Consider the following 16404-nt stretch of genomic DNA (forward strand, 5'->3'; position numbering starts at 1 on the left):
AATAGTAGAATATAATCCATTTCAAGAAATACAATTTAGTGGATAAAACCTAGATTTAGATTCTGGCTCTACTGTTTATTGGCTGTGTGATCATGGCAGCTACCGACCTGTGTTTTAGTTTTAATATGTGTTAACGAGAATAATAATAGTACCTATGTCATGAGGTTACTGTGAGGATCAAATGAGTTAACATATGCAAAGGACTTAAGAACACTTCATGGTACGATGTAAGTTCTATGTGTATCTGTTATTTTAATTATTTAATAATATTATGTGGTCACACATGTTTGCTTTATTTCTGCCATTTTATGTTTTGTATTCATTATGGTTTTTCTTGTTTTTTTCCCCTTCTTTTCTCTCTTCTGCTGGATCATTTAAATATTTCTTCTTTTATAGTTCCTAACATGGTTTATATATTATAAATTTTATTTCTGTTGTAGTGGTTATACTTTAATGTTTAGTATATATTTTTAAATTTTATTTTTAAATGAACTACTAAAGACACATTAATACTTACAGAACTTATAGCACACATTCAGTTCTCTCTTTCCCCACTCCACTCACTCCCCATTCAGTGATATCATCACCATTTATTTACTTATTTTAACATTTGTTGCTATAATTATTTACACTTGGCTATAAAGTTTAGTAGTTTCTTTGATCACCATTGAACATGGTGTGGTCCATTCTTTCTTTGATTCATGTATTATTTTTCTAGATATGTTATCAAATAATTCTATCAGCAAGAGTATACAGAGTCTTTCTGACTTTCCATGTCTGAAACTTATTTTCCTCTAGCTGGAATGCTAACTTAGAAGAGTATAGGATTCTGGCGTTAAAATCATTTTATTTTATATAAATAAACAACATTTATTTAATTTAACAATTAAATTCCAATTCTTAATTTTGCTAGCGAAAAGTCTGTTGTTAATCTGATTGTTGTCAAATTGGCTAACATACAGTGTGTAAAGTGTGCTCTTGGTTTTTGGGATAGATTCCAGTGGTTCATCACTTACATATAATACCCAGTGCTCATCCCAAAGTGCCCTCCTCAATGTCCAAAACCCATTTTGCCCTCTCCCCAATCCCCACATCCACCCTCAGTTTGTTCTCTTTATTTAAGTGTCTCTTATGGTTTGCCTCCCTCCCTCTCTGTAACTATTTTTCCCCTACCATTCCCCCATAATCTTCTGTTAAGTTTCTCAAGATCCATATGAGTGAAGACATATCTGTCTTTTTCTGCCTGATTTATTTCAATTAGCATAATACCTTCCAGTTCCCTCCAAGTTGCTGCAAATGTCAGTATTTCATTCTTTCTCATTGCCAAGTAGTATTCCATTGTATATATAAACCACATCTTTATCCATTCATCAGTTGATAGACATTTGGGCTCTTTCAATTTGGCTATTGTTGAAAGTGCTGCTGTAAACACTGGGGTACATGTGCCTCTGTGAATCAGCACTCCTGTATCCTTTGCATAAATTGCTAGTAGTGCTATGGCTTGGTCTAGAGTAGTTCTATTTTTAATTTTTTGAGGAACCTCCACACTGTTCTCTAGAGCAGCTGTACCAGTTTGCATTCCCACCAAAAGTGCAAGAGGGTTCCCGTTTCTCCACATCCACGCCAGCATCTGTTGTTTCCTCAGTTGTTAATTTTCACCACTTTGACCAGTGTGAGGTGGTATCTCAGTTTTGATTTGGTTTTGATTTGTATTTTCTTGATGATGAGTGACGTTGAGCATCATTCATGTGTCTGTTGGCCATCCGGATGTCTTCTTTGGAAAAGTTTCTTTTCATGTCTTCTTCCCATTTCTTCACTGGATTATTCGTTTTTCGGGTGTGGAGTTGGTGAGTTCTTTCTAGATTTTGGATACTAATCCTTTATCCGATAGGACATTTGCAAATACCTTTTCCCATTCTGTTGGTTGCCTTTTAGTTTTGTTGATTGTTTCCTTTGCAGTGCAGAAGGTTTTTATCTTGATGAGGTCCCAATAGTTCATTTTTGCTTTTAATTCCCTTGCCTTTGGAGATGTGTCGAGCAAGAAATTGCTGCAGCTGAGGTCAAAGAGATTGTTCCCTGCTTTCTCCTCTAGGGTTTTTGTGGTTTCCTGTCTCACATTTAGGTCTTTCCTCCAGTTTGAGTTTATTTTTTGTGTATGGTATAAAAAAGGGGTCTAGCTTCATTTTTCAGCATGTTGCTGTCCAGTTGTCTCAGCACCATTTGCTAAAGAGACTTTTTTCCATTGGATGCTCTTTCCTGCTTTATCAAAAATTAGTTGGCCATACATTTGTGGGTCCATTTCTGTGTTCTTTATGCTGTTCCATTGATCTCTGTGTCTGTTTTCGTGCCAGTACTGTATGGTCTTGGTGATTAGCCTTTGTAGTAGAGGCAAAAGTCTGGGATTGTGATGCCTCCCGCTTTGGTTTTCTTTTTCAATATTACTTTGGCTATTTAGGGACTTTTGTGGTTCCATACAAATTTTAGGATTTTTTGTTCTATCTTTGGGACAATTTTGATTGGGATTGCATTTAATGTGTAGATTGCTTTGGGTAGTATTGACATTTTAACAATATTTATTCTTCCAACCCATAAGCATAGAATGTTTTTTTCCATTTCTTTGTTTCGTCTTCAATTTCCTTCATAAGTTTTCTATACTTTTCAACATATACATCTTTTATATCTTTGGTTAGGTTTATTGCTAGGTATTTTATACTTCTTGGTACAATTGTAAATGGAATCAGTTTCTTTTTTTTTTAATTTTTTTTAATGTTTATTTATTTTTGAGAGAGAGAGACACAGAGTGTGAGCAGGGGAGTTGCAGAGAGAGAGGGAAACACAGAATCTGAAGCAGGCTTCAGACTCTGAGCTGTCAGCACAGAGCCCGATGTGGGGCTCAAACCCACGAGCTGTGAAATCATGACCTCAACCGACAGCCACCTCGCCGCCCTGGGATCAGTTTCTTGATTTCTCTTTCTGTTGCCTCATTTTTTTGGTGTATAAAAATGCAGCCAATTTCTGTACATTGATTTTGTACCCTGTGACGTTGCTGAATTCAGGTAGTAGTTCTAGCAGCCTTTTGGTGGAGTCTTATGGGTTTTCCAGGAGTATCATGTCATCTGCAAAAAGTGAAAGTTTTACTTCTTCTTTGCCAATTTTGATACCTTTTATTTCATTTTGTTCTCTGATTGCTGATGCTAGGACTTCCAACACTATGTTAAATAACAGTGGTGAGAGTGGACCTCCCTGTCATGTTCCTGATCTCAGGGGGAAAGCTCTCAGTTTTTCCCCATTGAAGATGATATTAACTGTGGACTTTTCATATATGGCTTTTATGGTGTTTAGGTATGTTCCTTCTATCCTAGCATTCTTGAGGGCTTTTATTAAGAAATGATGCTCTGTTTTGTCAGATGCTTTTTCTGCATCTGTTGACAGGATCATATGGTCCTTATCCTTTCTTTTAGTAATGTGTTGTATCACACCGATGGATTTGTGAATATTGAACCAGCCCTGCAGCCCAGGAATGAATCCGACTTGATCATAGTGAATAATTCTTTTTATATGCTGTTCAATTTGATTTGCCTAGTATCTTGTTAAGAATTATTACATCCATGTTCATCAGGGATATTGGCCTGTAATTCTCCTTTTTTGTGGGTCTCTGTCTGGTTTGGGAACCAAGGTAATGCTGGTTTCATAGGATGAGTCCAGTAGTTTTCCTTCCATTTCTATTTTTTGGAACAGCTTGAGAAGGATAGGTATTAACTCTGCTTTAAGTGTCTGGTAGAATTACCCTGGGAAGCCATCTGACCCAGGACTCTTATTTGTTGGGATATTTTTGATAACTGATTCAATTTCTTCTGTGGTTATGGGTCTCTTCAAATTTTCTATTTCTTCCCATTTAAGTTTTGGTAGTGTGTGGGTGTCTAGGAATTTGTCCATTTCTTCCAGATTTTCCAGCTTGTTGGCACATAATTTTTCATAGTATTCTGATAATTGCTTATATGTCTTAGTGATTGGTTGTGATAAGTCCATTTCATTCGTGATCTTATCTATTTGGGTCCTCTGTCTTTTCTTTTTAAGAAGTCGGCTAGGAGTTCATCAATTTTGTTTATTTCTTAAAAAAAAAAAAAAAAACAGCTCTTAGTTTCATTGATCTGTTCTGTTTTTGTTTTGTTTTGTTTTGTATTGTTTGGATTCTATATTGTTTATTTCTGCTCTGATCTTATTATTTCTCTTCTGCTGGCCTTGCAGTTTTTTTGCTGTTGTACTTTTAGTTCCTTTAGTTGTGCTGTTAGATTTTGTACTTGGGATTTTTCTTGTTTCTTGAGATAGGCCTGAATTGCAATGTATTTTCCTCTTAGGACTGCTTTTGCTGCATCCCAAAGGGTTTGGACTGTTGTGTTTTCATTTTCATTTGTTTCCATACATTTTTTTATTTCTCCTCTAATTGCCTGGTTGACCTTTTCATTCTTTAGTAGGATGTTCTTTAAACTCTATGCGTTTGGAGGTTTTCCAGACTTTTTCCTGTGGTTGATTTCAAGTTTCATAGCATTATGATCTGAAAATGTGCATGGTATGATCTCAATTCTTTTACATTTATTGAGGGCTGTTTTGTGACCCAGTATGTGATCTATCTTGGAGAATTTTCCATGCGCACTTGAGAAGAATGTGTATTCTGCTTTAGGATGAAAAGTTCTGAATATACCTGTCAAGTCCATCTGGTCCACTGTATTATTCAGGGCCACTGTTTCTTTATTCGTTGTCTGTCTAGATGATCTGTCCATTGTTGTAAGTGGAGTATTAAAGTCACCTGCAGTTACCACATTCTTACCAATAAGATTGCTTATGTTTGTGATTGTTTTATATATTTGGGTGCTGCTGAATTAGGTGCATAAACATTTATAATTGTGAGCTTTTCTTGATGGATAGACCCCGTAATTATGGTATAATGTCCTTCTTCGTCTCTTGTTACAACCTTTAGTTTAAAATCTAGTTTGTCTGATATAAGTATGGCTATTTCAGCTTTCTTTTGACTTTCATTAGCATGATAGATGGTTCTTCATCCCCTCACTTTCAATCTGAAGGTATCATCAGGTCTAAAATGAGTCCCTTGTAGACAACAAATAGATAGGTCTTGTTTTTTTTATCCATTTTGGTACCCTGTGTCTTTTGATTGGAGCGTTTAGTCCATTTACATTCAGTGTTATTATTGAAAGACATGGATTTAGAGTCATTGTGTTATCTGTAGGTTTCATGCTTATAGTGATGTCTGTGGTCCTTTGTGGTCTTTGCAACATTCCACTCACAGAGTCCCCCTTAGGATCTCTTGTAGGGCTGGTTTAGTGGAGATGAACTCCTTCAGTTTTTGTTTGGGAAAACCTTTATCTCTCCTTCTATTCTGAATGAGAGGCTTGCTGGATAAAGGATTCTTGGCTGTGTATTTTTCCTGTTCATCACATTGAATATTTCCTGCCACTCCCTTCTGGCCTGCCAAGTTTCAGTAGATAGGTCTGCTACTACCCGTATGTGTCTGTTCTTGTAGGTTAAGGCCCATTTGTTCCTAGCTGCTTTCAGAATTCTCTCTTTATCTTTGTAATGTGCCAGTTTCACTATGATGTGCCGATTCAGGTTACATCTGAAGGGAGTTCTCTGTGCCTCCTGGATTTCAAGGTCTGTTTCCTTCCCTAGATCAGGGAAGTTTTCAGCTATGATTTGTTCAAGCACATCCTCCACCCCTTTCTTCTTCTGGAACTCCTATGATATGGATATTATTACGTTTCATTGAATCACTTAGTTCTCTATTTCTCCCCTTGTAATCAAAATTTTTTTTCTCACTTTTTCTCAGCTTCATCTTTTTCCATGATTTTATCTTGTATTTCACTTACTCTCCTCTGCCTCTTCAGTCCTAGCTGTCACCACCTCTAGTTTATTTTGCACTCATTTACAGCATTTTTTTAATTCATCATGACTATTTTTTAGTCCCTTGATCTCTGCAGCAATAGATTATCTGCTGTCTTCTATGCTTTTTTCAAGCCCAGTGATTAATCTCATGACTATTATTCTAAATTCTTGTTCAGTTATATAGTTTATATCTGTTTCGGTCAATTCTTTAGTTGTCATTTTTTCCTGGAATTTCTTTTGAGAATTCTTCTGCTTCATCATTTTAGCTAGTTTTCTGTTCCTTATGTGTTTTGAAAGCTTGTTATGTGTCCTGCACCTGTGAGCACTACTATATTAAAGAGGGGTCATGTGCTGTCCAGGGCTAGGCCCTTCAGGAGGTAGTTTTTTTGGAAGGTATTACTTGCTCTCTGTTGTTGTTACTCTGGTTGGTTTGTCTCCCTACTCATAGTGATGTTTTGGACCCTCCACCAGGTGTGCTTTGATTTGTTGGCTAAAGTAGCCCTGGAAAAGAAAAAAAAAACAAAAACAAAAACACACCAGCTGCAGCAAAACAACAGGGTGGGGGCGTTGTTGATGGAAGAGGCCTTATCCCATACAAAGAGAGAAATGACAGGGGCGGGGGGGAAAAAGAAAAGAAAATTGACCAGGCAGAGAAACTATATGGCTTAATCCTGAGTACGAGAGACAGAGAGAGAGAGAGAGAGAGAGAGAGGGAGAGGAAAATAAGGAAGGAGATACAGAACAGGTATAAACAGAATAAATTAAATAAGTCTGCCTTAACAAACCAACAACCAGAATAACTAGACTAGAGGAGGGAAGAAATAAGGAGAAAAGGAAGAAAATATAAATATAAATATAAATATATAAAATAAGAATTGTCCAAGAATTAAATCAGGCAGTGCAAAACCACTGGGTGCCTTGGAACCGGTGACAGCGCTGGTCTGGAGGAGGGTTTATCTGGTTCATCACTGTCAATCCTGCTGCAGTTACCAGGCGTGGAGGGGCGTGGTTTGGTGTAAGCAGATCCCGCCTCCTCTGTGGGCCTGCTCTGTTCCATGAAGCCCCACCTTGGTGATAAGGAGAAAAATGGCGACACCTCAGTCTCCTCCATGGACCCGGTGTCCCAAACCACTCTGTTCAGGAAGTCCTCATAGTGTGGCAGGTGCGAACGAGGTGATTGGTCCTGCTCCCGCCGACTCCCAGCCTCCCTGGCACTTGGCTGGGATTTAAACCTCCATGTCTTACAGAGTCCCACTCCATGCGCCCCGGTTCTAGGGAAGAGCCGCCCTGTGCCGCCTCACAGTGCGGCATGCACGGTTTGTCCCGCTCCCCCGACTCCCAACTCGCCTCTCTGGTGCTCAGCTGGGATTTAAAAACCAGTGTCTTAAAGGGTCCCACTCTGTGTACCCCAGTTCTGGGTAAGTGCCACTCCGCATCTCTGGGTTATGGCCTCTGGCTGGCGGGCATAGGCAGTCTTTGTCCTTTGAACAGTTATATACCTTCTTCCCACAGCACTCCAGGGAGGGGCTTGTTTTTTCCCACTTCAGACTGCGACTCTGAACTACTTACCAAGCCTGGGGCTGGCTCCCTTCCTCTCCAGGTGCATGAACAGGGCAGCCGGCCCCAGTGTGGAGAAAGCCCGGCAGTTAGAGATTGGATCTTTGTCCATCCTGGTTCATGGTTTTTCTCTTGTCCAGATACAGTCCTATGCTTCCCCAGCCTCTCATTCTCTTCCCGTTGTCTCTCCGCAGAAGGGGATCCTTCCCATCCATGCCTACACGGCCCGTTTTAGCTCTCCCAATTCAGAATCATGCACCTATGATCTGCCAGGTTGTCCCCGTGGGCCCCTGGAGATGTGTTTGCCATTCTGTAGCCCGGACTCTTGAACGTCTTTTTGGCCTCAACACTGCTGTGTTTGAGGTACTTGGGAACTTCAGTTCCCTGTGCTTATCCGCCATGTTGGATTTGTCTCCGTGTTAAATTTCTTTTTGTGACTTGTATCTTTTCTTTGAATCTCTTGACTCTTTCTTGTTTGCGTGTTCATTTTTTTCTTAAGCATTTGTTAGAACAAATGCACGAACTTCTAGATCCATCTTTTGTTGTTCATCTCATCCCCTCACATTTTCATGTGCTGAGTTCTAGAAAAATATCTGGCTCAATTCACTACCTTCATTACAGAAATGAATGGGACAGAATTTTAGTTTTCATTAATACAGATTATTAATCACCACTATGAAAATAACTCATAAAGTATGACTGACAGTGGATAAGGAGCATCATTTTTATAAGTTTTTTATATGAATAGGGCAACACGGATCATTAATTTCAAAGAGTAGTAAATAATGTATGAATGTATATAGTAGTCTTTCAAGACAGACTATGTTGATAAATTTTATTATTTACACAGGAGTACTACCAAGATAAATTCAATAAGTAATTCAATATAACTGATGAGTACATTGCTAACTTTGTTCTTGCATAAAATTATACTGTTATAGAGTGAGTTAAGCTTTCTAACTATTGAATCATCAGCATATATACAATTAACTTTTATAAATGGTCGGGAGGTGCTAGGAATAATGTACTTAAATCCATTTTATTTCATTTAAATCAGCTTGCTTACTAGAAAAGTAGCCACAGTTTCATGACCACTAAGGAACAGTTACAGTGTCCTTCAAAAGAGCAGTAACATGGAAGATTTTTATCTCCTATTTTTGTAATTCTTACCAGCTATATCAGTTAGACTCATGGCGGTAGAAACTGGCACTACGGAATCCATTTCTCAGGATGACAGAACGGAAAATGCCTCTCCTATTAGTCCATGAATAAGACAGGTCTTACATTCAGACTTCTCTGTTATGTATGTACTTGCAGTCAGATATATTAATAAAAGAAGAAATAAAATATACACTTCTTCCACTACATTATATATCACATAAGCTTAAAAGAAAAGTTTAATTCTAAATGCAGCTTACAAGAGAAAGACAAAATCATAGACTTTGGATTCCAGTTTAAATATTAGTGGTGCCACTTAGGAGTTCTGTTTCCATCAGCAAGGTATTTATCTTATCTATCTCCAAATCTATAAAATAAGTATGGTTTTACCTCCCTTACAAATTTCTTGTGGGGATTGTATGAAATACCACTCCATCCCCCCTTCCCTCTCAAGCTTACCTTACTAAGAAGCCTATATTTAAATTAGACTGTTTAAAGCACCATCAGGCACTTTGGTGGCTCAGTTGGTGAAGTGTCCGACTCTTGATTTCGGCTCAGGGCATGATCTCACAGTTCATGAGTTCAAGCCCCACCTCAGTCTCCATGCTGACAGGGCGGAGCCTGCCTGGGATTTTCACTCTCTCTCTCCCTCTCCTTCTCCTCCACTGCACGTGCAGTTTCTCTCTCCCTCTTTCTCTCTCTCTCTCTCTCTCTCTCTCAAAATGAACGAATAAATAAGCCTTTAAATATATATATATATGTATGTATATATGTTTGTTTGTTTTTAACTAGACTGTCAATAACATGAATGTTGACTTTAGTTCCACAAGGCCTGTAACAGCTAAGTAACCTCTGATCTATAAACCCCACAGGGATTTATATTGTCAGGCAAAGAACTGATGGCTAATTTTGAACGATAACAACTCCTAAACCCAAATTTATGTGTTAGAAATTTAAAATATGTAAGTTAAAACATATCAATCTAAGCATATAATGTAATATTTTTTTTCAAATCTAAGTGGTTTAGTCAGATTAGAATCTTTCAAAAGACAGCATATTTATGTAGAAAACAGCAGTCTCAAAATTACCTCTCACAAGTTGAATGTTTTAACTAAAGGTAGAATTGTTTCTTCTATTGACTTTAAAAAGTAACTTAAAAATTTCCAAGTCTTTCCAGATCTTCCATATGCAGGCTTTTTTCCACAAGGCTGATAGATTAAATGCTACAGTGGGTCACTGTTTTCAGTATTATTATACATTAATTAAAACAAAAAAAAAGTCTATGGTAGCAAGATCCTTTTTGTGTAAATCTATCACCCTTTCTCATTTTCTTCATGAGCAAATAGAAAGGGACAGTCATAAAGAATATGTAACAAAAATATATATTAGCACTGCTACCCATTGTCTTTGTATCTTTGACATTAAATTAAATCTAAATAGAATTTTTTAAAGCTGGGCTGTTTTTTTTTTACAGAGGGGAGGCTTGATTCAGACTTTTCATCCTCAGTATCCACAATATGCAAACATACCAAATGTAGACCAGGCAGCAAAGCAGCAGGGCACACAGGATGAGAATTAGATGTGATGAAAACATTTATCTTAGCATCCGGACTTTGGGTCATCATTTCCTCATCTGTGAAATGAAGCAAATACTTCTGCTGTGTTACAGAGAAGTTGTCTAAACAAGATAATATGTGGGGCGCCTGGGTGGCTTGGTCGGTTAAGCGTCCGACTTCGGCTCAGGTCATGATCTCCGGTCCCTGAGTTTGAGCCCCGCGTCAGGCTCTGGGCTGACAGCTCAGAGCCTGGAGCCTGTTTCGGATTCTGTGTCTCCCTCTCTCTCTGCCCCTCCCCTGCTCATGCTCTGTCTCTCTCTGTCTCAAGAATAAATAAATGTTAAAAAAAATTTTTAAAATAAATAAATAAAAATAAACAAGATAATATGTATGCAAAAGAAAACTACAAAATGCTTTATTAAGTTAAATCTTTATTTTAATGTTTAATTTCTTGGTAACAGTTTTTTACTACTCTAAGCAAGTATTTACAGTGCTTTAATTCATAACATTTAGAGATTGCAGTCTTGAACATTGGGGTATAATCTCCTTTAGTTATATATTAGGCATTCACATTGCTAAAAAAATAATAATAATAATAATAAAACCAAATAAGATAGATCATGGCTAAAGAAGAGGTCTATTCCTTGGTAATACTTCTATTAATTGAAATATTTGGGAGATATGCAGGCTTTTTACAAGAAAAATTCAGATTTCTCTACTCTTGTAAATATGAACACAAGTTTTGACTCTAATGTTTCTGTTAATAAAAAAAAACTAATAGAAATTTTGACTCTAACACTTCTGTTAATAGTAAAATTCCTATACGTGTGTGTGTGTGTGTGTGTGTGTGTGTGTGTGTGTGTGTGTGTGTATTTATTTACATTTATTTATTTTTGAGAGAGCACAAGCAGGGGAGGGGCAGAGAGAGAAGGAGACACAGAATCTGAAGCAGGCTTCAGGCTCTTGAGCAAGAGTTCAGCACAGAGCCCAACGCAGGGCTCAAACCCACAAACCGTGAGATCATGACCTGAGCCAAAGTTGGACACTTAACCGACTGAGCCACCCAGGCATTCCTGTTAATAGTAAAATTTTAATACAACTTCCTGGCAAGTAGGATTCGTAAAGGACAGAATAATAGCCAATATATTTTAATAGAGGTTGCCTTTTATCTTATTTATTCTTATGCTTCTTTTCAAATATTCTGCATGACAGCATTACATTTTTAATGAGACACAGTTTTTCATTGTGAAAAGTCACTTGGAGAAACTAGATATGGTCACATTCATAAGGTTGGCTTCCTCCTCAGTACCTTTCATCCACATAAAAATAACCTAATGGAGTGAGTTGAGAGGGCAGTTCTGAGCTTGTCAAATACTATAATCTGGTAATAAAAAATCTGACTGGTTCTGGTCAACCAATAAAGCAAGACCTGTTAATATTTGAACTGGGATCTTTGAAAAGTTTGTTCGAGGTATGCATCACTTAAAGATGAGATTGTTCTCAAATTGATACTCTGTCACATCACTCAGCCATTCTCTATATTCTTGTCATTTATCATTTGTCAGTCATATAAAATATTTAGCTAAAAGAAATTAGAAATATTACTAGTCCGTAATAGAAGTTACTTATTTTCACTCTAAATCAAAACAGATAGAAGTTAATACTCAACTTTTCATCTTAAAAACTGTGACTCTTATACAAAGATCTACAAATAGCCAATACACATGAAAACATGCTCGACATCATTTTTCATTAGCAAAATAGAAATCAAAGCCATAATGAAATACCACTGAAAGAAGTACTGATACTACTACATGGATGAATCTTGAAAACATTATGCTAAGCTAATGAAGCCAAACACAGAGGCCCATATATATGATTCAACTTATTTAAAATTTCCAGAATAGGTACATCTATGATACAGAAAAAGGATTAGTGGTTATCAGGAGGTAGGGGCAGAGAGGAATTGGGACTGACTGCAAATAGGTATAGAGTTTCTTTTTGGGGTGATGGAAATATTTTGGAATTAGATAGTGGTGATGATTGCACGCCTAAGTGAATATATTAACCCCACTTACTTATACACTTTAAAATTTTATCATATGTGAGTTATATCCATGGATTATGCCATGCACATGAATTTTTTTCAAAGATATGTACAAAAATACTACATTTATTTCTCTTGTGCCTCTAAGGAACACAAAGAATAATTCTAATTAGAGTGGATGTGGGGATGGTGGGCATAGTTTACCTGCCTCCTTCTGAAATGATCTGACTGGTGGTTGAAGATGAAAGAGGTAACAAAAATTATTATGAAAACATCTGTCACCTGTTTACATGATGGCTATATTATACATTGCAACTGAAAAATATATCAGAAAAATTAAAATTGAGTTTTTTCTATCAGCATTAAAACATTTGTGAGTGTGAGGAAACAATACTATTTCTAAATCTACTATGTAATGAACACAGTGTCTGCTTAAATAAGTTGCATACAACTGTGACTAGAGAAACGTGGTATATTTTATAGGTTCCGTATTTATAGGTTTTTGCTAGGATGTTAGGATACTTTCGTACCACTTTATCATTTATTTTTTATAGATGTATAGTTGTTTCATACCCTTATTAATACACATACCATAAAACTGACCCATTTAAAGTATACAGTTTGATAGCTTTAGCTAAATCCATAGAGTTCTGTGTCCATCACCACAATCAGTTTTAGAAAGTATTTATTTCCCCACAGAGAAACCCATATAACTGTAAGCTATTACCACTCCCCAGACCTCCAACCCAAGGCAACAATAGGCAACTACTAATCTACTTTCCGTCTCTATAGATTTGCCTATTCTGGGCATTTGACATAAATGGAATCACACAATGTGTTTCTTTCTGGTTTCTTTCACTTACCATGGTGTTTTCAGGGCTTACCCATGTTATAGCATGTATCAGTACTTCTTTCTTTTTACTGCCAAATGATATTCCACAGTATAAATATAACACATTTTATTTATCCAAGCTTCAAGTCATGGCTGACATAATATTGTAGAAGGATACCAAGAATGACACTGTATTGTGTATTAGCGTATTACCACAAACAGTATTTTATGAAAACATTTATTCCATTATAATTCTAGAGGTCAGAAATCTAAAATTAGTTTCACTGGGATAGCATCAGAGTGTTAGCAATGCTAGCTCTCTCTGGAAACTGTAGGGAAGAATCTGTTCCTTGCCTTTTCCAAATTCTCAAGACTGCCAACATTCTTTGGTTCATGGCCCCTTCCTCCATTGTCAGAGCCAACAGTGTAGTAACTTTGTATTAGTGTTCTCCAGAGAAATGGACCAAGTAGGATATGTATAGATAGATGGTGAGAGAGAGAGATTTATCATAAAGTAATTGGCTCACATGATAATAGAGGCTAGCGAGTCCCAAGATAAGCAGTTAGCAAGCTCAGTCTTAGTCTGAAGGCCTGAATACCAGGAAAGTTGATTGTATAAGTTCCATTCCAAATTCCAGCATGCTCAAGACCCAAGAGGAGCCAGTGTTTCAGTCCAGATACAAAGGCCAGAAAAGACCAATGTCTTAGCTCAAGGAGGAGTTCCCTTTAACTCAGCCTTTTTTATTCAGATCTTCAGTTGATGGGATGAGGCCCACACACATTAGAGATGGCAATCTACTTTATGCAGTCTACCAATTTGAATGTTAATCTCATCCAGAAACATTCTTACAGACACAGCAAGAATAATGTTCACCCAAGTATCTGGGGACCCCATGGCCCAGTCAGGTTGATAACTCACATTTAACTATCATGTCTTCTCTCCTTTCTGGTCTACTTCTATTTTTATATCGTCTCCTCACATTCCCTCCCTCCTCCTTCCCTTTTATAAGGAAAGAATGTTGTATTCTTTGGAGGGCCATTATTCATTCTACCAATCTGCCCTCTGGCCTACCAAATATTCACCCTCATCCTGTGTGCAAAATATATTCACTGCATTTCAACATCCCCAAAAGTCTCAATTCATTACAGCATCAAATCAAGTTCAGAATGTCATCTAAGTCTCAGCTCAAAAGTCCCAAATCTCATATAAATTATATACATGTAAGGCTGTCGCTGTAAGTGAACCTTAGGGCACAATTGTTCTCCATCTGAGAACCTGTGAAACTAGAAAACAAATAATTTGTTACCAAAATACAATGGTAGGACAATCATGGGATAATAATTTTAGACATTCCCATTTTTTAAAGGAATTTTTCTCCTTTTTAAGGGAGAAAACTAAAGGGGAAAAGGAATGGTTTGGTCTCAAGCAACTACAAAATCCAATCCAGCATACTACTAGGTTTCAGGGCCTAGGACCAATCCTCCATGGCCCTCAGCTCCATCCACTGGGTTCATGGGCTCATCCTTGGAGTCATCCCTTGTTTTCACAAAGAGTACCACATGTTTGCGGCTGAGTAATTTCATTGACCTGTTTCCTGGCTGTAGGATTTTAAGAGTCTGACACCCCTCTTTCACTTAATCCTCTCGCTCTTCCTTTCCATCCCCCCTGACAGTGTTTCTGTTGGTATAACATTCTCAGTAACCCTGTGCATCTCCTGCATGTGTCTAAGGGATTCTCTCCATTAGACAAAAGACTTCTCCACAAATCTTTCTTGTGCAAGCCCACCCATTTTTGGCTTCTGAGAAGACTAAAGAAAAAAGTCACACACCTGATCTCTGCAGAGAGCCCTATTTGTGATTGAATGCTTTGATCTTTGATCCTTCCAAGATACCAGCAAAATATTGCTCAGGCACATTTTTGACATTCTTTCTAAAGCATGCTTTCCTGACAGTGAATCTTAATTTAAGTGTCTTTTGCAACCTGCATTGGCTGAAAATTTCCCAAATCACCAAGTTCTGGGGTTTAACCGTTCTGTCCTCACTTTATCTTTCATCTCCCATCTTACTATGAGCAGTAGAGCCAAGTTTTACCTTCAAAACTCTTCAAAATCTCCTCAGTTAAATGTCCACATTCATCACTTGCTATTCTGCTTTCCATATAATAGTAAGACACAACTAAGCTTCCCTCCCAATAGTATGATCCTCACCTCTTTCTGAGCCCTTACCAGTAAGTAGAGCTTTTAATGTCCATGTTCCTGCCAATAATCTGTTCATGATGATTTAGATATTCTGTAAAAAGATAAAGATGTTCTTGATTATGTTTCTCACATCCTTCTCAGCCTTCATTACCAATCTTTAACAAACAGCCGTCTGTTCAAGGCAACGTAGGCTTTTTCTATCACGTTCCAGCCTCTACCAATTACCCAATTTTAAAGCCACTTTCACATCTTTAGATATTTGTTACAGCACCATCCCCCTTCTGGTACCAAAATATTTATTAATTTCCTATTGCCACTAATTCACTGATATATTACTGATATGATACCACAAACTTACCAGCCTAAAACAACACAGTTTTAAACACAATTTATTCTGCAACAATTCTGGAAGTCAGAATTTCTATGTGAGTCTCTTTAAGCTAAAAACAAGTGTTACCAGGGCTAGTTCCTTCTGGAGGCTCGAGTGGAGAATTTATTCTTTCCATTAGAGCTTCTGGAAGCTATCCTCATTCTACAAATGTCCACATCAGCAGTTCTCTGAGCCCCTCCTCACATCACCTTCTTCCTCTCTGCTTCTGACCTCACCATGGCCTTCTAGCTCTAACTTTGATCTCCCTCCCTCTCATGAGTGCCATTGTGATTACAGTGGGCCCACCCAGATAACACAAGATAATCTCCACACCTCAAGATCCTTAACTTGATCACTTCTGAAAGTTCTTTCTGCCATATGAGCTAACATATACAGAGGTCCTGGGGATTACAATGTGAGCATCTTTGGGTGGCCATTATTCTGTCTTCCTCAGGTTGTATATTGGTACATTTTTCTCAAGATAACTGCTAATTTTACTGAGCACTGATGATGTGTCCTGGTGCTTTGATAAGAAGTTTATTTTTTTTTTTTATAACAGGTTTAAATATGGTATTTCATTTAACCCTCACTGCTATCCCAAAAAGCTGGTACTGTTGTTACCCCATTTTATCAATGAGCAAAACAAGGTTGTCACAGAATGAAGTGAATACAAATGACAGCATATATGAGATGGTGGATGGTATTTAAAATACTAAGTTTTCAAAACCTAGTGGAATAGCCAAACCAGTCGTAAAAGAAGAACAAAGTTGGTGGTCTCAAACTTCCTG

The 16404-nt window shown here is 37.5% G+C and overlaps 1 protein-coding gene and 1 long non-coding RNA gene across 5 annotated transcripts in view; one reads left to right on the plus strand and one right to left on the minus strand.

Moving 5' to 3' along the window:
• The window catches only part of ITFG1 (integrin alpha FG-GAP repeat containing 1), a 358049-nt gene that overhangs the window by 170361 nt on the left and 171284 nt on the right, over positions 1–16404 (plus strand). The window lies entirely within an intron of this gene.
• LOC147573490 (uncharacterized) overlaps positions 1–16404 on the minus strand; it is a 50348-nt gene that overhangs the window by 8604 nt on the left and 25340 nt on the right. For all 3 annotated transcript variants that reach the window (XR_015244822.1, XR_015244821.1, XR_015244820.1), the window contains one exon: positions 10143–10246. This is a non-coding gene — a long non-coding RNA (uncharacterized LOC147573490). The remainder of the gene's footprint in view (positions 1–10142; positions 10247–16404) is intronic.

Source organism: Puma concolor, chromosome E2, assembly GCF_028749965.1.
Source record: "Puma concolor isolate L17-30 chromosome E2, mPumCon1.1.hap2, whole genome shotgun sequence".
Lineage (NCBI taxonomy): Eukaryota > Metazoa > Chordata > Mammalia > Carnivora > Felidae > Puma > Puma concolor.